The sequence below is a fragment of the Rutidosis leptorrhynchoides genome, chromosome 4 (assembly GCF_046630445.1).
Source record: "Rutidosis leptorrhynchoides isolate AG116_Rl617_1_P2 chromosome 4, CSIRO_AGI_Rlap_v1, whole genome shotgun sequence".
Taxonomy (NCBI): Eukaryota; Viridiplantae; Streptophyta; class Magnoliopsida; order Asterales; family Asteraceae; genus Rutidosis; species Rutidosis leptorrhynchoides.
The window spans coordinates 283,107,477-283,134,789 of record NC_092336.1 but is presented as its reverse complement, the minus strand read 5'-3'; positions in this window follow the sequence as shown (position 1 = coordinate 283,134,789).

The following is a 27,313-nucleotide window of genomic DNA, read 5'->3' as shown; positions in this document are numbered from 1 at the left end:
CGCGAGGTATTGACCTCTATATGCGACATTTTTCAAAAACTGCATTTGTTTTTACAATACAAACCATAGCTTTTATTACAAATACAAGGTTTAAACAACTTAATAAGGATTATCGTTTAGCGATAATCTTAGACTTACAAACTTTACATGTGATAATAACAATACGACCTCCAACATATTTTACATTACAAATCTTCCGATATGCAGTTTTATTTTTGACACAAATATGCATACTCAAGATCTTGCTTAAATTCAACATGTTGCAGCGGAAGCTTTTAGTTATCACCTGAGAATAAACATGCTTAAAACGTCAACATAATGTTGGTGAGATATAGGTTTAATGCCGGCAGCAATATATATATATAGACCACAAGATTTCATATATAAACATTTTAATAAAAATATTCTAAGTGGTTGAGCACTTGGTAACCATACTTAACATTTAATCACGTCGCATATTCCCTTTATTATGAAATCTTACTACACCGTACCAAGTGTAGTCATGAAACGAAGTACTGTGCAACCGTTGAATACTGGTCGTCCAGTCCGGTTGGGGTTGTCAGGCCCGATAGATCTATCAACAGGATTCGCGTTTACAATACCGCTGTAAATAGTAGTTACCAAGCTACAGGGAAGTATGTCAGTGGTACAACTCAATGTAGAATATATTTTTCAGTTACTTGTGTCCATAACGTAAAACAGAAAATACATGTATTCTCATCCCGAAATACTTAGAGTTTAAAAGTGGGACTATATATTCACTTTTGCCTTGAAGATATATATATTTTGACTTGGTCTCCGGTTGATATCACGAACCTATTCATATATAATTTATCAATATATTTTCATTTTAAACAATCGTCACATATATATACTTATAATACTTTTAATGTCTTCTTAGTCCGTAGTTAGCAATTCAATTTTAATGGTTCATATTTAGGTGTTTAATAAATAAATAAAACCCCCATCGTATTCGTATTGGTCGGGATTAATCTTGACCCACGGTACCGTGTTGTCAAATGACGTGTTGCGTACGTACATGAGGTCTTATGATTAACCTTCTCGTGTTGTTTACGGGTGATCCTGAAATATATAAAATTAAATTATGAGTACATATATATAAAATATCATGTTATTTTAGAAAGATGTGATTTATTTAATTTTTCTCCAATTATTTTCGTGGCTAAACTAGTTTTGGATATCCGATCTTGTTTTAGTCATAGTTTCTTTGTTACAACTCCGTTTTCGTTGGTTCAACTTGCCACTTCCTTGGATTGAGTCCTTCTTTAAGAATATGAACTGTAAATACCTTAGTTTGTATTCGAAATCACAGGTCATAGGTCAAACTTTGGTGAAACTTATGAAGTTGATCATTTTCCATCATGTAAACAACCTTAAATGATTATTTTTCTAAAAATACTTATACTTTGAGTTAAATCATGAAATTTTTATGTGTTAACATATTCATAGTAAATATCAATTTTCCAGAAAATAAGCCTCCAATTCAAAGTTCAAGATGGTTTTTAATTATCCAACCCAAAACAGCCCCCGGTTGCACTCCGACGTCGTAAATTCAGTTTTTAAGGTGTTCTTTGAAAAACCAAGTTATACCTTGTTAAGTTAGCATATCCTTATGATATATTACAGGTCTTGAAGTATTTTAAAAGTTAATTTAGAAGGATCTATTTAGTTTGCAAACAAGTTTGAAAACATTCAAACTATGTTCTTGTTGTTAAAATTTTATACCATAAAATAAGATAACTATATATATATGAATCGAATAAGGTTATGAACAAAGTTACTACCTCAAGTTACTTGGACAAGATTGCTGTAAAAGAGAAGTAAAAACCTAGAACCAAAAGAGTGGTGGAGTTGGATGAAAGATTGGAAGTAAACTTGTGTTCTTGGAAGGATTCTTGAAGTGTTTTTGTAAGGGTTTTCTTATGGTGATTAAGTGATGTTTTTGAAGCTAGATCTTCATGGTTGTGGGTTGAGATGGTTAAGGGTTTTAAGGCTCATAAGTGTGTGTGTATTTAGCTAGAAAATTGAAGTAAAAATGAATCAAAATGATGATTCCCCCATGGTCCTTAAAAACGTGAATCAAAGGGAAACAAGGACAAGATTTTAGGTTGTTCTTTTGTGCAATTTGTCATACTTGATTCCAAATTCAATTACCTTATACCTAGGGCATGAACAAGGGCTGGTTGGTGGTGATTTTATGTGTATATACCAATAGTAAATACGTATAGAAGCTAGGTATGATACGAGTACATATACTCTAAATATACGTATAGAAATCTTGTGAAAACGGAACGAGGATTCAAATATAGTTATCTTTTGTGAATATACTTATATTGTTTTATGTATTTAAGTCCTTAAAAAGTGATTAAATACATTACATATACGATATATGTATAAACATTATAGGTTATAAGTATTTATATAAAAAAAAACGTTACTTAAAGTTATCGTTTTGAAAACTTAAGTTAGTAGTTTCAAAATATACTTATAACTTATTGTTATTAATACAAAATGAGATATTAAAACATCCTTAGATCATGTTAAATATGTATATATACATATATATACACAAACGTATAATTATCATATGTTATATAGTTCGTGATATCATCGGTCAAACTAGACGGTCAAACGTTGTGTAAATCTCTTTTCAAAAACATAAGTCTCAATAATTTGGGTTGCTTATCATGTTGGTAAGGTTTAATTTATGTAAATATTAATCTTATAAGTATAGATCGATCGAAAAAGTCCGGGTCATTACAGTACCTACTCGTTAAATAAATTTCGTCCCGAAATTTTAAAATCGTACCTATTTTGCGTCATCGGGAAACAAATGCGGGTATTTTTGTTTCATTTGATCCTCTCGCTCCCAAGTAAACTCGGGACCTCTTCGTGCATTCCAACGAACTTTAACGATCGGTATGTTGCTCTGCTTGAGCCGTTTAACTTCACGGTCCATGATCTCTATTGGTTCTTCTATGAATTGTAGTTTCTCGTCAACTTGAATTTCTTCAAGAGGAATGGTGAGGTCTTCCTTTGCAAGACACTTTTTAAGGTTCGAGACGTGAAATGTATTATGTACTCCGGCGAGTTGTTGCGGTAACTCGAGTCGATAAGCTACCGGTCCGATGCGTTCGATAATTTTGAACGGGCCTACATACCTTGGGTTTAGTTTACCCCTTTTTCCAAAACGTATTACACCTTTCCAAGGTGACACCTTTAACATAACCATGTCACCGATCTGAAACTCTAATGGTTTCCTTCGGACATCGGCGTAGCTCTTTTGGCGACTACGGGCTGTTTTCAATTTCTCCTTGATTTGCACTATCTTCTCAGTAGTTTCATGGATGATCTCGGGTCCAGTTAATTGTCGATCTCCTACTTCGTTCCAACAGATAGGGGATCTACACTTCCTTCCATACAGTGCTTCGAATGGTGCAGCTTTAATGCTCGCATGATAACTATTATTATACGAGAATTCTGCTAATGGTAGATATTTATCCCATCTGTTTCCAAAATCGATCACACATGCCCTAAGCATGTCTTCAAGAGTCTGAATTGTTCTTTCACTCTGCCCGTCGGTTTGCGAATGATATGCGGTACTCATATCCAAACGAGTTCCTAGTGCCTCTTGTAGTGATTGCCAGAACTTTGAGGTAAATCTACTATCACGATCAGATATAATGGAAATAGGTATTCCATGCCTTGAAACTATTTCCTTTATATATAATCGTAATAATTTCTCCATTCTATCCGTTTCCTTTATAGGCAAGAAATGTGCAAATTTGGTAAGACGATCAACAATTACCCAAATGGTGTCGTATCCCCAGGCAGTCTTTGGTAACTTCGTGATGAAATCCATGGTAATACCATCCCATTTCCATTCTGGGATTTCTGGTTGTTGAAGTAACCCTGACGGCTTTTGGTGTTCTGCTTTGACTTTGGAACAAGTTAAACACTCCCCAACATATGTTGCAACGTCTGTCTTTAAATTAGGCAACCAATAATGTGTCTTAAGATCTTGGTACATCTTTCCAACTTCAGGATGTATCGAGTATCTTGTCTTATGTGCCTCATTCAATATTAACTTCCTTAATCCACCCAACTTTGGTACCCAAATACGGTTTGCAAAATATCGAATTCCATCTTCCCGCATAATGAGTTGTTTCCCATACTTCTTCATTATTTCATTTCCTATGTTTTCTTTAGTAAGAGCTTCTCGTTGAGCCTCTTTGATTTGTGAGTTGAGATTCATGCGAATTTTTATGTTCATTGCTCGTACTCGAATTGGTTCTCGTTCCTTTCTGCTTAAAGCGTCGGCCACTACATTCGCTTTCCTGGGATGATAGCGAATCTCACAATCGTAGTCGTTTATCAGCTCGACCCACCTACGTTGCCTCATGTTCAGCTGTTTCTGATCGAAAATATGTTGAAGACTTTTATGATCAGTAAACACAGTGCATCTAACCCCATATAAGTAGTGTCTCCATATCTTCAACGCAAACACGACTGCTCCCAGTTCTAGATCATGCGTCGTATAATTCCGCTCGTGAATCTTCAATTGTCGGGATGCGTATGCAATAACTTTCTTTCGTTGCATAAGAACACAACCAAAACCTTGTCGCGAAGCGTCACAATATATTTCAAAATCATCGTTCCCTTCAGGTAACGATAAAATAGGCGCCGTAGTTAACTTCTTCTTCAGTAATTGAAATGCGTTCTCCTGCTCTGAGGTCCATTCGTATTTCTTCCCTTTTTGCGTTAATGCTGTCAATGGCTTAGCTATTCGGGAAAAATCTTGAATAAACCTTCTATAATAACCGGCTAAACCCAAAAATTGGCGTATCTGCATTGGTGTTTTAGGAGTCTCCCATTTTTCAATGGCCTCAATTTTAGCTGGATCAACCTGAATTCCTTTGCTACTAACAACGTGACCAAGAAATTGCACTTCTTTCAACCAGAAAGCACACTTAGAAAATTTAGCGTATAGCTGTTATTTTCTCAACAACTCTAATATTAACCTTAAATGCTGTTCATGCTCTTGCTCACTCTTGGAATAGATAAGAATGTCATCAATGAAAACAATAACAAACTTATCTAAATATGGACTACAAACTCGATTCATGAGGTCCATGAATACAGCTGGCGCATTCGTCAATCCAAACGGCATGACCAAAAATTCGTAATGACCATAACGTGTTCGAAAAGCAGTTTTCGGAATGTCCTCTTCTTTGACACGTAATTGATGATAACCCGATCTTAGGTCGATTTTCGAATAAACACATGATCCTTGCAGTTGATCAAATAAGTCATCAATTCTCGGTAGTGGATACCGATTCTTGATAGTTAACTTATTTAATTCACGATAATCTATACACATCCTAAAAGATCCATCTTTCTTCTTAACAAACAAAATTGGAGCTCCCCACGGTGAAGTGCTTGGTCGTATGAATCCACAATCCAGTAATTCTTTTAACTGATCTTGAAGTTCTTTTAATTCGGACGGTGCAAGTCTATATGGCGCACGAGCCACTGGTGTAGCTCCTGGTACTAAATCTATTTGAAATTCTACAGATCTAAATGGAGGTAATCCCGGCAACTCTTCCGGAAAAACTTCAGGAAAATCTCTTACCATAGGCACATCGTTGATGCAATTCTCTTTTTCTTTCTTTTCGACTTTATTAACATGTGCTAGAATAGCATAACATCCCTTTTCTAAACACTTCTTGGCTTTCAAACAGCTAATGAGTTTTAGCTTTGAGTTACCCTTCTCTCCATAAATCATCACCGGCATTTTATCCTTACAAGGAATGCGAATTGCCTTTTTGGCACACACAACTTCAGCTCCTACTTTGGACATTCAGTCCATGCCGACTATTACATCAAAACTTCCTAATTCTACGGGTATCAAGTCAATTTTAAAAATTTCTCCGGCTAAATTTATTTTACAATCACGACAAATTTTATCGGCTTTAATTAGTTTACGATTAGCTAACTCAATCATGTACTTAGCATCTAGAGGTAATGATGAACAATTCAATTTAGTGTAAAAATTTCTACACACGTAACTTCTATCGGCACCAGTATCAAATATAATAGATGCTGATAAGTTATTAATGGTAAACGTACCCGTAACAAGCTCCGGGTCTTCACATGCCTCTCTAGCATTAATAATAAATGCTCTCCCACGTGCAGGTCCGATATTCTTCTCAGGATTCGGGCACTGGCTCTTATAGTGACCTTGTTTTCCACACCCATAACAAGTAATGGTAGCCAAAGCAGTTCTATTTGCATTGGTGGCAGGAGTCTTGGTACCATTTGTATTTGTAACGAGAGCCCTACAATCTTCAGCAAGATGACCCTTTCGATTACATTTGTTGCATACCACATTACAGTAACCAGAGTGATGTTTGTGGCATCGGTTGCATAAAGGATTTTGTCCTTTATAACCAAAGCTTAAACCACTACCCGCACCTCGCGTTATTTCTTGTTTCTTAAAAGATTGTTGTTGGTTACCTCGATCATAATTTCCATTCCACTTTCTTTTGTTACCTGATACCTTCACATCAGTATTGGATGCTTTCTTATCCATGATGACCTGATCCATTAGCTCGTTTGCCATGGTTATAGCTTCATGAATTGTCTTAGGTTTCGATGCTGTAACGTTTGCCTTGACCTTTTTGGGCAAACCATCTTTGTACATTTCAATCTTCCGTTCCTCGGTTGGAACCAATTCAGGACATAGCAAAACTAATTCCATGAATCGCTGATTGTAGTTGGTGATTTCAGTACCAACAACCTTCAGACTTCGTAATTCATCTTCCAACTTCCTAACCTCGTTCCTTGGACAATATTCGTTGATTAACATTGTTTTGAATTCTTCCCATGGAGTATCATAAGCTACATCTCCTCCTACAGCCTTCACAAAATTTTTCCACCACGTGAGTGCACTATCTTGTAAAGTGCACGATGCATACTTGGTCATGTCCTTATCAACACAACCACTGATTTTAAACACAGTCTCCATCTTTTCTATCCACCGGGTTAAACCGATCAATCCTTCCGTTCCACTGAATGATGAGGGCTTGCAAGCTTGAAAAGTCTTGTAGGTGCATCCTACACGAGGATTTGGGTTAACTGCAGCAGCTCTTGCAGCCTCGACCCATAACATTCTGTCGTTCACTCGCTGGTTAATGAATTCCTCGACTTCTTGTTCCGTCATTCGATTCAATCGCGCCATATTCTTCTATAAGAATGAAAAGAAAATAATTGTTCACATGGAATATTATAGATGTAGTGTATATTTACAGTACATTATAGCTTATTAATAATATGAACCAGGTATTATTATAAAAGCCTTTTCTTCTTATTAGCATTTTATAATTATATCTAGGGTAGTACCTACCCGTTAATGTTCATACTTAATAGCTTAGTATAGAACCAATTACTACTATCTAAATAATACTTAACCATGGAAAATTATTGCATTTCATACTTCACTATTTTACATATGCTTATCTTACATCGAACATTAAGCAAACCACACTAATAATATTATACAAAACATTATATGATCCCATGGTTTAATACGGCAGCGCATCGTTTGATCTATTTTCTAGGACGTTTAGGTTCAAAGAATCGCTTAACACTTATCCTGGCTGTCTGCCTATATTTTGGCTGTGGGGCTGAAGAACTAGATGCCGGGATAGAACGAATAGGAATAGCGGGTATAGGGGTGGTAGTGTCTAGTGGAGTTGGTGCCACATCATCCTCACTAAACTCGGGATTTGAATTTTCTAATTCATTAGCCTTTCGTTTCTTTCCTAATTCGAACTTGTCTTTCGTAATTTCCTGTATTTCTTTCTCGGGTTCACTTTCCTCCTCGGGTTCACTTTCCAGGTTCTCTATAGTTGGTTCATCCGGAATTTGTGAGTCTTCCCCAAAGATATCATTTTCGTCATCGGATAGGTTAATGACTGGAACACCATCTGAAGATTCTGGTTCGGAGTCGCTGAATGTGATAACAAGTTTTGAGCCCGACATCTATCACACAACAACTAACCCATTAGTACTACATAATATTTACATATAAATTTTAACCAACAATGATAAGCAATGGTTTTTAAAATCTGACCCGGTCAAAGTCCAGACTTACTAATGTATCCTAACGACTTATCGGTTAGACACACTAATGCAAACCTGGTTCGCTAAGACCACCGCTCTGATACCACATGTAATAACCCGACCTTAACCATAAGGACGAATACAATAACATATGATTTCATCGCGAGGTATTGACCTCTATATGCGACATTTTTCAAAAACTGCATTTGTTTTTACAATACAACCATAGCTTTTATTACAAATACAAGGTTTAAACAACTTAATAAGGATTATCGTTTAGCGATAATCTTAGACTTACAAACTTTACATGTGATAATAATAAAACGACCTCCAACATATTTTACATTACAAATCTTCCGATATGCAGTTTTATTTTTGACACAAATATGCATACTCAAGATCTTGCTTAAATTCAACATGTTGCAGCGGAAGCTTTTAGTTATCACCTGAGAATAAACATGCTTAAAACGTCAACATAATGTTGGTGAGATATAGGTTTAATGCCGGCAGCAATATATATATATATATATATAGACCACAAGATTTCATATATAAACATTTTAATAAAATTATTCTAAGTGGTTGAGCACTTGGTAACCATACTTAACATTTAATCACGTTGCATATTCCCTTTATTATGAAATTTTACTACACCGTACCAAGTGTAGTCACGAAACGAAGTACTGTGCAACCGTTGAATACTGGTCGTCCAGTCCGGTTGGGGTTGTCAGGCCCGATAGATCTATCAACAGGATTCGCGTTTACAATACCGCTGTAAATAGTAGTTACCAAGCTACAGGGAAGTATGCCAGTGGTACAACTCAACGTAGAATATATTTTTCAGTTACTTGTGTCAATAACGTAAAACAGAAAATACATGTATTCTCATCCCGAAATACTTAGAGTTTAAAAGTGGGACTATATACTCACTTTTGCCTTGAAGATATATATATTTTGACTTGGTCTCCGGTTGATATCACGAACCTATTCATATATAATTTATCAATATATTTTCATTTTAAACAATCGTCAGATATATATACTTATAATACTTTTAATGTCTTCTTAGTCCGTAGTTAGCAATTCAATTTTAATGGTTCATATTTAGGTGTTTAATAAATAAATAAAACCCCCATCGTATTCGTATTGGTCGGGATTAATCTTGACCCACGGTACCGTGTTGTCAAACGACGTGTTGCGTACGTACATGAGGTCTTATGATTAACCTTCTCGTGTTGTTTACGGGTGATCCTGAAATATATAAAATTAAATTATGAGTACATATATATAAAATATCATGTTATTTTAGAAAGATGTGATTTATTTAATTTTTCTCCAATTATTTTCGTGGCTAAACTAGTTTTGGATATCCGATCTTGTTTTAGTCATAGTTTCTTTGTTACAACTCCGTTTTCATTGGTTCAACTTGCCACTTCCTTGAATCGAGTCCTTCTTTAAGAATATGAACTGTAAATACCTTAGTTTGTATTCGAAATCACAGGTCATAGGTCAAACTTTGGTGAAACTTATGAAGTTGATCATTTTCCATCATGTAAACAACCTTAAATGATTATTTTTCTAAAAATACTTATACTTTGAGTTAAATCATGAAATTTTTATGTGTTAACATATTCATAGTAAATATCAATTTTCCAGAAAATAAGCCTCCAATTCAAAGTTCAAGATGGTTTTTAATTATCCAACCCAAAACAGCCCCCGGTTGCACTCCGACGTCGTAAATTCAGTTTTTAAGGTGTTCTTTGAAAAACCAAGTTATCCCTTGTTAAGTTAGCATATCCTTATGATATATTACAGGTCTTGAAGTATTTTAAAAGTTAAGTTAGAAGGATCTATTTAGTTTGCAAACAAGTTTGAAAACATTCAAACTATGTTCTTGTTGTTAAAATTTTATACCATAAAATAAGATAACTATATATATATGAATCGAATAAGGTTATGAACAAAGTTACTACCTCAAGTTACTTGGACAAGATTGCTGTAAAAGAGAAGTAAAAACCTAGAACCAAAAGAGTGGTGGAGTTGGATGAAAGATTGGAAGTAAACTTGTGTTCTTGGAAGGATTCTTGAAGTGTTTTTGTAAGGGTTTTCTTATGGTGATTAAGTGATGTTTTTGAAGCTAGATCTTCATGGTTGTGGGCTGAGATGGTTAAGGGTTTTAAGGCTCATAAGTGTGTGTGTGTATTTAGCTAGAAAATTGAAGTAAAAATGAATCAAAATGATGATTCCCCCATGGTCCTTAAAAACGTGAATCAAAGGGAAACAAGGACAAGATTTTAGGTTGTTCTTTTGTGCAATTTGTCATACTTGCTTCCAAATTCAATTACCTTATACCTAGGGCATGAACAAGGGCTGGTTGGTGGTGATTTGATGTGTATATACCAATAGTAAATACGTATAGAAGCTAGGTATGATACGAGTACATATACTCTAAATATACGTATAGAAATCTTGTGAAAACGGAACGAGGATTCAAATATAGTTATCTTTTGTGAATATACTTATATTGTTTTATGTATTTAAGTCCTTAAAAAGTGATTAAATACATTACATATACGATATATGTATAAACATTATAGGTTATAAGTATTTATATAAAAAAAAACGTTACTTAAAGTTATCGTTTTGAAAACTTAAGTTAGTAGTTTCAAAATATACTTATAACTTATTGTTATTAATACAAAATAAGATATTAAAACATCCTTAGATCATGTTAAATATGTATATATACATATATATACACAAACGTATAATTATCATATGTTATATAGTTCGTGATATCATCGGTCAAACTAGACGGTCAAACGTTGTGTAAATCTCTTTTCAAAAACATAAGTCTCAACAATTTGGGTTGCTTATCATGTTGGTAAGGTTTAATTTATGTAAATATTAATCTTATAAGTATAGATCGATCGAAAAAGTCCGGGTCATTACACAAGCACTTAAGTAAATATCATGAAGAAACTTCATCTGGTTAAATTATAGGAGTACGCTCGCATTAGAACATCTATTATACAAAAATAGTAGGCATCTATATATATAAACATATATGATATACAAAGCAGACATAGAACCAAGTAAAGTAGTAAGTAGAGTAACTACAGTCTATGTAGCTTAACTAGTCTAGGGTTATAGTCTAGACTCATAAGGCATCCTAAAGTCCGACACTCTAATGCAGCCTAGTCGTAGGTAACCGATCTGCTCTGATACCATATGTAATACCCCGTCAGATTCCACTAACGGTGTATTAAGTCCGGTCCCACAGTTTAACGGTCACGCCTTCTATATGTGACGTTTCCGAAAAAGTATTCGCATTAAATCTCAAAACAAAGTCATTTATTAAAGAAATCATTCTAAAAGGATGTTGACATAAATGACCAACATAAGTAACTCAAAACATTACTTGAAACAACAGTTTTCAATGCGAATATATGTTGTTGAAATAAAAGTGACAAAGTATGCTGGAAAACATCCAGAACTAGCAGCTAACAAGCAATCATGACAACTCTGCAAAGCGGAAACAATACCTCTATGAACCTAAGATAAAAACATGCAAAACATCAACGAAAAACGTTGAGTGAATCTATAGGTTTAGTAAAGCATTTCATAAGTCTGGCCACAAGATTTCTGAAAAACATCGTAAAAATTATACATAAGCATGAGCACTTGATTATAAAGCTTTAACCTTGCGGATAGCTAAAGCACTACACGTCTTACCTTTACCCTCTCTAAGCATACACCAATCAATTGTACAACAGAATAAGCACCTCGTAGGTTGAGGCGAGGTTCGTCAAACCTAACGGTGCCGTCTTTATAAGTCGAGCTTACTTAGAGTAATTAATATAATCAAGCTAAGGGATTTTTGATCTGAACTCGTATGTATATCGTTTAAGTTACTTGTGCCTAATATGTAAAACATTTATAAAAAGCATGTTATCTCTTCCCTGTAAAAGTTGTAGGGACTGTAGACTCACCTTAGCAAAAGCACTGAAATCTCTTAGTAAAACCGTACAGTAGTCGAACAATTTCGACCGAATAATGCAACCTAGTCAAATAGGTCATCTTAAGTATACATATAGGTCACACTTTGTCAACCTATAGTGTACGCATAGTCCAAGTGCTCAGACTGACTCAACATGAAATTCAAAGTCAACTAGTCCAAGCAAGTCAACAAAAGTCAACCTAAAAGTCAACTTGGTCAAAGTGGTCAACTAAAGTCAAACATCTCAGTAGGTCATGCAATCATGGTCAACATGTCAAACCAAAGTCAAATAACATGTTACAGCTCATAGTTCAACAATTTGCACATTCAAAGTTTATCGCATGTCCTTAAAATTCGTGCATCATAGAAAGCAACGAGTATAACTCTTAGCACATAATTCATGAAAACATGGAAAACTCCAGATTACTACTAGACTCAATGTCTACAAGTTGGGTTTCGGAAAAGGTCTAGTTACTGTTTACCAAATAAGTTTCAGCATGCGCATCAGTTTTAGAAAAATTCTCATTTAATATTGAAAATAGCTTTTGACGAAGGTCCAATTGGAGATGACTCAAAACACTCCAAAGTTTCAGTGGTAAAATAATCAAAGACATTCATTTACCCAATTTGTACAGATTTTCCTATCTTTACAGAAGTTAACATGCAAATGAAATACACTAAGGAACATATAAAATAACATATTCCAGAAGATCAAAGCCTCAATAAATTTCTAGTTCACTCTAGGTCATTTCTGTAACTTTGAAAATAGATTCAGCTCACTAGGAAACACGAATCTTCGTTTTGACACACCAAGAGCATTACAAAAGCTTTTGACGCGATTCTTAAGTCCAACATGCATGATTTTTCACAAGGAATATAATGGAAAATATTTCAATAGCTAAATCACAAAGTACATAACTCAGAAAATTCGTATATCATGTGAAACCCTAACGAAACTTTGATTAATTATAACTTGATAATACGTAAACGAAATCAAGCGAAATCAAAGTCCAAACTTATTAATTTTTTGACCCCTATCCATCTAGATAACATAAAAGATCAGTATATAAACCAATTTGATCAGATCCATGGCATACATTCATGATACATGCAAACAACAACAATCGAGCAATTTAACGACAAACGACAACTCTATACGCCATAAATTGAGCACTAGACTTGATTACACTATGAAATTGATAAAAAAAAACTGATCTAGAAAAATTAGGGTTTTCAATTATACCTTAAAAACACAAATTGCTAGTACGTACGCGTAGAGCACGGCGATAGGAACAACGTTCGTGCACGGGGTTTCTTCTAATTTCAACTTTTGATGATGGTTGTGGGGTGGTGTTGGGCGACGGCTTCAAGAGGGAGGGGGAGAGCAAAATTGACTAGCAGGTAGAAAATAATGAGGGTTTATGATTTAATCCTCTATTTATATCAAGGTTTTGGGACTCTAATAAGATCACTAGCAACCACTTAGCCCAAAACAAGTCCAATGGGGAATGGGGGAAGGGGTTAGGCCGAATGGCCCTACAAAGGGTGTTCTGGGCTCGTTTTGCCTACTTACTTGTACGCGCGTGGTCCGTTTCGAGTGTCATTAATCGTAACGGGTCTCCGGAACGTTAACTAGTCGTTGAAACGAAATCACCGGGTTTAATTTACTAAATAAATAATAAATTAAATAAGTTTTTCTTAAAATAAATTATTATTAAAATAATTATTTTCTCGTTTTTCTAAGTTTGGTAAACTAAAAATCTTGCTAGGCGATTAACTTAATCGTGTCCTTTTCTAGTTATTTTGTTATCCGAAACAAGTTTATAAATTAATATAACATATTAATTCAAGTAATCCACTAGGATCAAGTATGCATTTAAATCCATTAAACACATATAGTCTATGTAATCACCGTTAAATATTTAACGGACAAGTAACGATAGTAACGGAAAAATTCGGGTTGTTATAGCAGGGGGACAGTAGGTAGGATGGCAGGCAGGACGACAGGCAGGACGGCAGGTAGGATACTGGAAAATGGCTTGCTAACGGCTGGTAGGGCGTAGGGCAAACCGTATGGCCAGGCAAGCCGTTTTGTGTGCCCGTTTGTCAAGTTCGTATGGCAGGCTGTTTTACATACTGGCAGGCCGTATGGCAAGCCAGATGGCAAGCCTTATGGCCTGCCCTGGTCTGCTGTGTTTTCTGGATCATAACTTGATTTCCTTAGTCGTAACTTGTCTTTCACTTTTTTCGCTGTAGAATCTTCGCTTTAGCTCCGTTTTACTTTATTCTTTTTGCATCGCCTTTGTAATTACTAAATATACCAAATTAACTGACAAAGTGATTATTTTGGCGATAAAGCTTAGAACTTTATTATTTTTGGGCTTTAATATGTAGCAACCCGACCAAATCATGTTTGATGGCGCCGACTACTTAGGTCCCGTTACGTGGTCATAAGTCTTTATCATGACGTTTGACCAAAATATGTCGCATTTATTTCATAAGTAAAAGGATGTTTCAAGTTTACAAATGTAGTTCAAAAGATTAGTTACAATACAAAGTTTAACGTACAAATGAAACCTATGCGACACAATTTAAAGTAGTCAAAAGACGCTCCAACTATGCATGCATACTCGACATCCAAGCAAGTATCAAAAAGAGTGCGGAAGCATGTATCAAGTAGCTTTCAAGGACCTGAGAAAATATATAGAAAACTGTCAACGAAAACGTTGGTGAAATCATAGGTGTTTTAGTAAACGTTGCATTTGAACCACAAGATTTAATATAATATGATTATCAAAATCATTTGCATTCCAAAGTTGTTATTTGTTTCGCGGGCACCCAATTATCAAACTTAACTATTTTGCACCCTTTGCATAGTGTTAGAACATACACTAGACCAGAAAATATATTTCATCCGCTAACGGTAGCGAACCGTCCGAATGAGGCTCGTCAAGCCCATGTGATCACATAATATAAGTTCACGTTTACACCCTGCAAGTGTAACTAATGATAATTGAATTGAGGATTTTTGTTCAAACCCGTACGTGGAACGTTCGTTTTCGTACTTGTGTTCAATGTATAAAAGTATGATACGTATATGTTTCTCATCCCATAGTTTAAAGCATAAAAGTTGTTTGAAAGATGGGACTATGATCTCACCTTGAGTGCACGTATGAAAAGTACTTCACAAAGTAACGTGTGCGAAGGATAGTGCCAGTCTTGACCTAAACAAATAGGTCGTATCAATAACGGTAAACACGATAGGTCAAAGATGTTCAATTAGTCCTACGGCTCGTTACGACTCGATTATGTAGCATGTGAAATCAAATTGTCAAGTTTCATGCAAGATACAAGTATAGAAACAAGTTAGGAAGGTTGCATAATCATTTGGTTAAGTTTGATAAAAAGTCAAACTTTGGTCGGTCAAAGTCAACAAAAAAGTCAACACATTTGGGTCGGGTCCCGAACTATTTTTCTGAGGTTTTTATTCATGTATGAGCATGTTAGAACAAGTTACGTGTGAATCGGAGATGCGTAGCATAGCAAACATTATTCAAAAATCGACAAAGTTGGACAGACCACTTTGGCGCGCCGCGTGGGTATATGGCGCGCCGCGCCATTACCTGTGCAGAGAATTCTGGCAGTTTTTAAGTTTTATGCACGAACCTAACTTCAACCAATCACCATTTATGACTCGCAAACAACCAAAGCATGTATCTTATATCATCGGAAAGGTATTTTGACAAGGAAAACAACTAAACACATTTCATCCATCACATTTACTTTTACAACAACCAAAATCATATTCAAAGTTCCTCATTAAATGCACTCAAGTTCATAAATGAAATTCGATGATTCGACAACCAATTTATATGAATGATATGCCGTTTCGAAGGTGATCAAGCATACAATACAACCAATTCATGTCATTCAAAGCATCAAAAGTTCATTTCAAGTTCATCAAACCCTAACCCAAATCCACCAAAACCAATAATCAAGTTTATGAAGTTTTCTAAAACAACCTACACATCAAATTGAAGCTAGTGTTACTAGTAACACATTTAATACTTGCACTTTACCATAAAAACAACATTTAAGCAACCAAATTACCAAATCAAACACACCAACGTTCATATTCAAGCTAGTTACTTCAAATAACGAAATTGAGCATATAAATCATATAATCATGTTAGACTTGAGCCATAGACACTAATTAACAACTTTATAAGTTAAAAACATCAAGAACACAAAATCTAGTGATTTTAGAAAGTTACCCAAACGAGATGTAATCGGTATGGAATCGAAGAGGAAGTTGCAAGGATTCCAAATATGTAATTAGTTTAGATTGAAGCTTGCTAGATTTTGATTAGATGATGAATCTTTGAAATGGTGTTTGAGAGAATTTGTGAAAGTATTAGAGAAAAATGGAAAAGAAAAGAAATAATGAATGGATGAGAGTGAAGGGTTGACTAGTTGACCTAGTCACCTCTTTGCTCTCTTGGCAACAATGGTCCCTCTAGTTTGGTTGCAGGTGCGTGAATTACCTAAACGAGATATTTTAAAACGCGTATTAACGAGGGATGTCATAATCATATAACGGACTTTAAATAGTTAAACGGAAAAGTAAACAGAAAAAGGCGGGATGTTACATTACCTACTCCGTAAAAGAAATTTCGTCCCGAAATTTTAAGTAGGCGTAGTAGTCGTTGTTTCTTCCTCGGGATCTTGCGTTTTCGGAGCCGGGAATAAATGAGTGTATTTCTTTTGCATTTGATCTTGCCTTTCCCAAGTAAACTCGGGTCCCCTTTTGGCGTTCCAACGGACTTTAACAATCGGGATTCGGCTTTGTTTCAATGTCTTGACGGAGGTGTCCACAAATTCAACCGGTTCCTCCACAAAATGAAGTTTGTCATCAATAGTAAGTTCCTCGAGAGGGATGACGATATCGGGTTCGGCAAGACACTTTTTCAAGTTAGATACATGGAAGGTAGGATGAACGGAGTTCAATTGAGGCAGAAGATCTAAACGATAAGCAACGGTTCCAATACGCTCCAAGATTTCGAAAGGACCAATATACCGCGGATTTAGCTTCCCGCGTTTCCTAAAACGGATTACACCTTTCCAAGGTGCGACTTTTAACATGACGCAGTCACCGACTTGAAATTCAAGGTCGTTGCGTCTTTTGTCGGTATAGCACTTTTGACGACTCCGGGCCGTCCGAAGCCTATCTCGGATTTGAACGATCTTTTCGGTAGTTTCGTGAATGAGTTCGGATCCGGTGATTTGTACGTCGCCTACTTCGGCCCAACAAAGAGGAGAACGGCATTTTCGGCCATATAATGCTTCGAATGGGGCGGCTTTTATACTCGCGTGATAACTATTGTTGTAAGAGAACTCGGCGAGAGGTAAGTGCTTGTCCTAAGCTTTTTCAAAATCAACCACGCAAGCTCGTAACATGTCCTCTAAGGTTTGAATTGTACGCTCGCTTTGTCCATCGGTTTGAGGATGATATGCGGTGCTCATGTCTAAACGCGTTCCCAACGCTTCTTGCAAGGTACGCCAAAATCTAGAAACAAAACGACCATTTCGGTCGGAGATAATCGATAAAGGTAAACCGTGTCGGGCTACGATCTCCTTGATATAAAGTCGTGCAAGTTTCTCCATTTTGTCGGTCTCCTTCATGGCGAGAAAGTGTGCGGATTTGGTGAGACGGTCAACAATAACCTAAATGGTATCATAACCACCGTCATTTTTGGTAGTTTGGTGATAAAATCCATTGTTATTCTTTCCCACTTCCATTGCAGGATTTCGGGTTGTTGAAGTAATCCGGACGGTCTTTGGTGTTCGGCTTTGAGTTTGGAACATGTCAAACACTTGGAAACATAAGTAGCTACGTCCCTTTTGATGTTCGGCCACCAATATAGTTGTTTAAGGTCGTGGTACATCTTATTGGCACCGGGGTGAATCGAGTATCGTGACTTATGGGCTTCATCTAAAATAAGGCTTCGTAGGACCCCATAACTAGGCACCCAAATCCTTCCGGCGAAATATCGGAGTCCGGTCTCTCTAATTTCGAATCGAGAGACGAGAATGTTCAAGAGCTCGTGTGAAACGTTTTCATCCTTAAGAGCCTCATCTTGGGCTACCCGAATTTGGCTATTAAGGTTAGTGTGGATGGTGATGTTTAAGGCTCGGACACGAAGAGGCACCGCTCTTTCTTTTCTACTTAAGGCATCGGCTACTACATTTGCCTTCCCGGGATGGTAACGGAGCTCGCAATCGTAATCGTTTAAGGTTTCAATCCACCTTCTTTGTCTCATGTTTAGTTGCTTTTGGTCGAAGATGTGTTGGAGACTTTTGTGATCGGTAAAGATAGTACTCTTGGTTCCATAAAGATAGTGTGTCCACATTTTAAGTGCAAAGACAACGGCTCCGAGTTCGAGATCATGTGTTGTGTAGTTTCGTTCATGAATTTTGAGTTGTCGAGAAGCATAAGAAATGACTTTCGTTCGTTGCATCAACACACACCCAAAACCATGTTTCGAGGTGTCGCAATACACCACAAAATTGTCATTGCCTTCGGGAAGTGACAAGATAGGAGCGGTGGTTAGCTTTGTTTTCAAGATTTAAAATGCGGATTCTTGTTCGGTCGCCCAATTGAATTTCTTTCCCTTGTGAGTTAAAGCAGTTAGAGGACGAGCAATCAAAGAGAAATCCTTGATGAATCTACAGTAGTATCCGGCGAGACCCAAGAATTGACGAATGTGAGTAGGAGTAGTGGGAGTCTCCCATTTACTAATGGCTTCGATTTTCGTTGGATCGACTTTAATACCTTGGTCACTTACAACATGACCAAGAAATTGAACTTCCTTCAACCAAAATTCACACTTGGAGAATTTGGCATAGAGTCGTTCTTGTCTTAAAAGTTCAAGCACGAGCCGGAGGTGTTCCTCGTGTTCTTCTTCGCTTTTAGAATAAACCAAAATATCATCGATGAACACGATAACGAAATTTGTCAAGATACGGTTTGCACACGCGGTTCATAAGATCCATGAACACCTCCGGTGCGTTAGTGAGACCAAATGGCATTACAAGAAATTCATAACTACCATAACGAGTTCGGAAAGCGGTTTTGGAGACATCTTCCCCCTTAACCCTTAATTGATGATAACCGGAGCGGAGATCGATTTTTGAATATACACAAGACCCTTGTAGTTGATCAAAGAGGTCATCGATGCGAGGAAGAGGATATCGGTTTTTAACCGTCAATTTGTTTAGTTCACGATAATCAATGCACATTCGTAGGGATCCGTCTTTCTTTTTAACAAACAAAATCGGAGCGCCCCAAGGTGAATGGCTAGGTTAGATAAAACTACGATCAAGTAGTTCTTGGATTTGACTTTGCAATTCTTGCATTTCGGATGGAGCGAGTCTATATGGTGCACGTGCTATGGGCGCGGCTCCCGAAATAAGATCGATTTGGAATTCAACCGGTCGATGAGGTGGAAGACCCGGCAATTCGTCGGGAAATACATCGGAATATTCACTAACAATTGGCACATCATCGATGTGCTTCTCATCGGACTCGACTTTCTTAACATGAGCAAGGATCGCAAAACCACCCTTACGGAGTAGTTTTCTAACTTTAATAAACGAAACGAGGTTGAGTCCGGTGCAACTCTTATCGCCATAGACGATCAAAGGTTCACCATTCTCGATAGGAATTCGGATTGCGTTAAGATCACAAAGGATGTGAGATTTCGTTTTGGCTAGCCAATTCATACCGATTAATACATCGAAGCTTTCTAGTTCCATGGGTATCAAGTCAATTTCAAACTCATTACCCAAAATGTTTAACGTACACCCCCGGTAATATGTGTCGGCACTCAATAGTTTTCCGTTGGCCACTTCAATGGTATAAGTGGTATCTAGTGGTAGTGGTGGAGTATTTAAAGAATGAGTCAAAGTCTTGGATACAAAACTCTTATCGGCACCCGAATCTAATAAACAAGTAACATAAGTGTTGTTGAGGAGAAACGTACCCGTGACTAATTCATTGTCATCTCGGGCTTCCTCAGTGTTGATGTTGAAAGCTCGGCCGCGTGTGTTGGGGTTGGCTTTCTTCTTCGGACATGCATTTCTAAAATGTCCCATTTGGCCACATTCATAACAAGTACCCGGTTTTGGTGCATTGGGCACCTTTTGAGCGACGGGGGCGGCACTTCTACAATCGTTGGCCACATGACCACCCCTTTGGCACCGGTGGCAAAATATATTGCTACGTTCACCATAGTGGTGCTTGTGGCATTTGTTGCAAAAGGGTTTATTTCCGAAATAACTTTTCTTGGCGTCAGAGGTGTAAGGCTTCTTAGTAAAGTTGTTGTTGCTTGATTGGGAGGGTTCCCACTTTCTTTTGTTGCCGCCCGATTTATCCTCGGCCTTAGGTGCCGGAACTACGATTTCGTCAACTGTTTCGATCAATTGGCGGGCCATGTTCAATGCTTGTTGTAGGTTAGCGGGTTTGGATGACATCACCCCTTGTTTGATGCTCTTTGGAAGACCATACATATAAAGTTCGACCCTTTGAGATTCGGGGTTCACGAGGTTGGGACACATCAAGGATAGTTCGGCGAATCGTTGATTATAGGCCTTGAGATCGTTTCCGACCGCCTCTAAGGTTCTTAGCTCTTGTTCGAGCTTTCGGGTTTCTTCGCGAGGGAAATATTCGATGACCATCTTTTCCCTTAAATCGGCCTAAGAGAGGGCGTGAGCTTCATCGGTACCCACCGATTATACATATGTATTCCACCATGTAAGAGCGACACCGGCGAAGGTGTGAGTGGAGTATTTGACCTTCTCTTGGTCTCGACAACCGCTTATGCTAAAGACGGCTTCCGTTTGCTCAAACCATCGGGTGAGCACGACCGGTCCCCCGGTTCCATCAAAAGTGTGAGGTTTGCACCCCATGAAGGATTTGTAGGAGCACCCTTCGTTTGAGTTACCGGCTCCATTGTTGTTGTTGTTATTGTTGGAGGAGTGATCGGCCATGGCCTCTTCCACGATGGTGGCTATCATTCATTGTAGAGCTTGTTCGGGAGTCTCATGGCATGGCACACGACGAGGAGGCATTGTTCCTTCAAAACACAATAATACCGTTGATTAGTATTCTTAATAATACTAACCATCATATGGAATAAGGATAGAGAAAATTTTTTCCTTGACTCGCCTTAAATTCTTTATGTCATAATGTCGGAATGTTCATATGAGTCACCGTAATATAATCCCGGAAATTATATTACCCTAATTCATATGTGCATTCGACACTAATTCATATAGTCAAGGTGGCGCGTCAATTAAATTAAGTAACGTGAGATTAAGATTGAATAAGAATTTGATGTGATAGACGAGTTTGAGTAAAATGCACAAGTAGTCAAGTAATTCCTACTTCAAGTCTATATGCCGGTTGTAGTCTAGACTCACCAATGTACCCTATGACTCGGGGTTGACACTAATGAACTCTAAATCCCTACAACCAACGCTCTGATACCATCTGTAGCGACCCGACCAAATCATGTTTGACGGCGCCGACTACTTAGGTCCCGTTACGTGGTCATAAGTCTTTATCATGACGTTTGACCAAAATATGTCGCATTTATTTCATAAGTAAAAGGATGTTTCAAGTTTACAAATGTAGTTCAAAAGATTAGTTACAATACAAAGTTTAACGTACGAATGAAACCTATGCGACACAATTTAAAGTAGTCAAAAGACGCTCCAACTATGCATGCATACTCGACATCCAAGCAAGTATCAAAAAGAGTGCGGAAGCATGTATCAAGTAGCTTTCAAGGACCTGAGAAAACATATAGAAAACTGTCAACGAAAACGTTGGTGAAATCATAGGTGTTTTAGTAAATTTTACATTTGAACCACAAGATTTAATATAATATGATTATCAAAATCATTTGCATTCCAAAGTTGTTATTTGTTTCGCGGGCACCCAATTATCAAACTTAACTGTTTTGCACCCTTTGCGTAGTGTTAGAACATACACTAGACCCGAAAATATATTTCATCCGCTAATGGTAGCGAACCGTCCGAATGAGGCTCGTCAAGCCCATGTGATCACATAATATAAGTTCACGTTTACACCCTGCAAGTGTAACTAATGATAATTGAATTGAGGATTTTTGTTCAAACCTGTACGTGGAATGTTCGTTTTCGTACTTGTGTTCAATGTATAAAAGTATGATACGTATATGTTTCTCATCCCATAGTTTAAAGCATAAAAGTTGTTTGAAAGATGGGACTATGATCTCACCTTGAGTGCACGTATGAAAAGTACTTCACAAAGTAACGTGTGCAAAGGATAGTGCTAGTCTTGACCTAAACAAATAGGTCGTATCAATAACGGTAAACACGATAGGTCAAAGATGTTCAATTAGTCCTACGGCTCGTTACGACTCGATTATGTAGCATGTGAAATCAAATTGTCAAGTTTCATGCAAGATACAAGTATAGAAACAAGTTAGGAAGGTTGCATAATCATTTGGTTAAGTTTGACAAAAAGTCAAACTTTGGTCGGTCAAAGTCAACGAAAAAGTCAACACGTTCGGGTCGGGTCCCGAACTATTTTTCTGAGGTTTTTAATCATGTATGAGCATGTTAGAACAAGTTACGTGTGAATCGGAGGTGCGTAGCATAGCAAACATTATTCAAAAATCGACAAAGTTGGACAGACCACTTTGGCGCGCCGCGCGGGTATATGGCGCGCCGCGCCATTACCTGTGCAGAGAATTCTGGCAGTTTTTAAGTTTTATGCACGAACCTAACTTCAACCAATCACCATTTATGACTCGCAAACAACCAAAGCATGTATCTTATATCATCGGAAAGGTATTTTGACAAGGAAAACAACTAAACACATTTCATCCGTCACATTTACTTTTACAACAACCAAAATCACATTCAAAGTTCCTCATTAAATGCACTCAAGTTCATAAATGAAATTCGATGATTCGGCAACCAATTTATATGAATGATATGCCGTTTCGAAGGTGATCAAGCATACAATACAACCTAACACTTACAAATAACATTTCATGTCATTCAAAGCATCAAAAGTTCATTTCAAGTTCATCAAACCCTAACCCAAATCCACCAAAATCAATAATCAAGTTTATGAAGTTTTCTAAAACAACCTACACATCAAATTGAAGCTAGTGTTACTAGTAACACATTTAATACTTGCACTTTACCATAAAAACAACATTTAAGCAACCAAATTACCAAATCAAACACACCAAAGTTCATATTCAAGCTAGTTACTTCAAATAACGAAATCGAGCATATAAATCATATAATCATGTTAGACTTGAGCCATAAACACTAATTAACAATTTTATAAGTTAAAAACATCAAGAACACAAAATCTAGTGATTTTAGAAAGTTACCCAAACGAGATGTAATCGGTATGGAATCGAAGAGGAAGTTGCAAGGATTCCAAATATGTAATTAGTTTAGATTGAAGCTTGCTAGATTTTGATTAGATGATGAATCTTTGAAATGGTGTTTGAGAGAATTTGTGAAAGTATTAGAGAAAAATGGAAAAGAAAAGAAATAATGAATGGATGAGAGTGAAGGGTTGACTAGTTGACCTAGTCACCTCTTTGCTCTCTTGGCAACAATGGTCCCTCTAGTTCGGTTGCGGGTGCGTGAATTACCTAAACGAGATATTTTAAAACGCGTATTAACGAGGGATGTCATAATCATATAACGGACTTTAAATAGTTAAACGGAAAAGTAAACGGAAAAAGGCGGGATGTTACATAATATCGAGGTAAAAATGTGTCTTTTTTAGCCGATATCATTTGTCCAAAAACCTCCATATTTTGACCAAAAGAATTGCTACGCTTTTTTAAAAAAAATTCGGTCTTGGTGAAAAATATTTCTTCTTCAGCCACTGGGTGTCAGGGTTAATGAGTGTCAAAACCTAACTCTGCCACGTCACAAACAGATTACACTTTTTGGCTAAAAAGTGGAAAATCTGCTAGGCGGGGTTATATATGGTCTAAAAGAAATGGTATCTCTTGAAAACTTGTCTGGTCAATTATTACCAAAACAAATGTATACCAAATGAATCAAACAAAATTGAGGTTTGCGCGCTTTGCTGTTGATAATTGTATGCGATTCCGATGGTTATTGACTACACATAGAATGATAATTCTATATGATTACGATAGTTATTCACCAGACACCGTATTTACATGACAAAATAGTGTAGTCTGTAAAAGTCATCGAAATTCTCCTATTAAATACGAACATAATTTACATATCAAAATATTAAATTGTTACAGACATGAGTTAATTTACATGCTACATTGTTTTTCGGTTAGGTACTTAGAAGTTCATACAAAAGAGGGACATGTCCAATTCATGGATACACTAAAACTTCTGCACAAAAGAAAGTTCAACCTGCAGCACCAAAGACTATTGACCCGAATCAAATTCTTAAAGTAGGTGACTTCCATCCAAGACCATGAAAAAGCTCCTTAACCTACGGAAGATCCCAATCATACACTTATCACCTACAATGTACCTATTCGAACCCACAAACTTCAGCTAAACTTTCAAAACTAACAACTGCTTCTTGCTTACATCTTTGGCTTGTTTCAAACCCCATAGATGGATTCTCCCTTCGAGATCGAGGAACGCATAGTTGTAGTCAACCTTCAGCTCTCAGATGTAAAGACCCGTCCTAATCCATAAGAATGAATACAATAACATATGATTACATCGTGAGGTATTTGACCTCTAAATGATACATTTTACAAATATTACATTCGTTTTTAAAAGACAACCTTCATTACATCGAAAGTTAAACAGGCATGCATACCATTTCCTAATATATCAATCTATCAATGACTTCTTATTAATCTTGATGAACTTAATGACTCGAATGCACCGTCTTTTGAAATATGCCATGAATAACTCCAAATAATATATTTTAAATGAGCAAATGCACAGCGAAAGATTTCCTTAATACCTGAGAATAAACATGCTTTAAAGTGCCAACCAAAAGGTTGGTGAGTTCATTAGTTTATCATAATCGATCATTTCTATAATTTTAATAGACCACAAGATTTTCATTTCCATTTCTCATAAATATACGTCCCATACATAGAGACAAAAATCATTCATATGGATTGAACACCTGGTAATCGACCTTAACAAGATGCATATAGAATATTCCCATCATTCCAGGACAACTTCGGACATGATAAATTGGCCATCATTCCGGGACAACTTCGGAGATGATAAATTCGCCATCATTCCGGGAAAACTTCGGACATGATTAATTCGCCATCATTCCGGGACAACTTTGGACATGATAAAAAGGCATATTCGATTTTCGATAATTCAACCATAGAATGTTGTTTCGATTACTTGTGTCTATTTCGTAAAACAGTTATAAAAGTAGCACATTATTCTCAGTCCCAAAAATATATATTGCAAAAGCATTTAAAAGGGCAGCAAATGAAACTCACATATTTTATTTCGTAGTAATTAAGCATATGATGGCATTGGAACAAATGCAAGGTTGGCCTCGGATTCACGAACCTATATCATTTGTATATTTATTAATACATATACTGTAAATCACAAAATTTCATTTATTATTATGTATTATTTATATATTTATAGTTATATAGAATTTATACTAAATTTCATTTTGAAACGTATATTTATATTATATTTTGTATGATATTGTATATATATTGATTTTGTGTATATATAATTATAATGGTTAATATTTATAGATTTAATTATATTAATATACCTATATACCTATATATGAGATTAGTATTGTATTCATGAAATATCATTAGTTTGTTATATGAAATATTAATATAATCCTAGTATATGTAATAAGTATATATAATATACAAAAGATTTATTTGTTAAAATGATAGTTTCACTAGTAATTATAAAGTAAAAATGATAGTTTTAGTAAAATAATATTTTTAATGATAGTAGTAAGTTTAATAATAATTATAGTCTTATTAGATATTTTAAATGATCATATTAATAATAATACAAACATTATGATATTAGTAATAATAATGATAGTGATAATAATATAGTTGTAGCAGTAATAATAATGGTAAAGTAATAGTAATGATAATATTAATATTATTACTACATAATGATAATACTAGTAATTTTAGAATGTTACTAATACTGCTTTTTATGAAAACTATATTATTTTCCTAATACTAATAATAATTATAATACCTAGTGATAGTAGCAAAAATTAATAATAGCAATAATAATAATAATAATAATAATAATAATAATAATAATAATAATAATAATAATAATAATAATAATAATAATAATAATAATAATAATAATAATAATAATAATAATAATAATAATAATAATAATAATAATGATGATAATCACAATAACAATAATAAAAAGAAATTTGATAATTAAACTACCTCTCCAAAGCTTTTATAAAAACAAATGCCCCAAACCAAGCTCGTACCTGAGACCTCTCGCTAACCCGATACATACACAAACCATCCAACCAAACATCAAACTCAAATTTTAGAACGTTTTAGCTCACGATTTCTAAATAAAATAGGTTGCAAATCACTTCTGGAAACTATCTGAATCATCAATTTAACTTGAATTATCAAAACGATTTCGAATTTTGCGATGAACAATATTGTTGACTTTTTGAAAAATGACTGTGACTCAAAAATTGGAGCTCGATAGAAAGAATTGGGTTTGGAAACTTTCCAGATAGTTTGAGTATGTGATTCCTAATAACTTGGCATTTAAGGATTTTGAAATGTGTTTCGAAATCGAGGTTTTCAAAAAGTGAACCAAATACAGAGTCGTAGACCAGTTCTTTATATTTATCTGTTTTTATTTTCGATTTACCGTGAAATTGATAGTAATGGCGATACCATGGATTGGTTGATGACTAATATTAGTACTTTGATTGTCTTATAGCAAAGAAAACTCGACAAGATGTAACAACCCAACCCGTTATCCAACCGACAACGCTTAAATTTTTTTTTTTATCAAATCAGGCCAGTTCAGCATTCGGCGCGGCGCGCCCCACTGTGGATTGGCGCTCCAAAGTGGTCTGTCCAC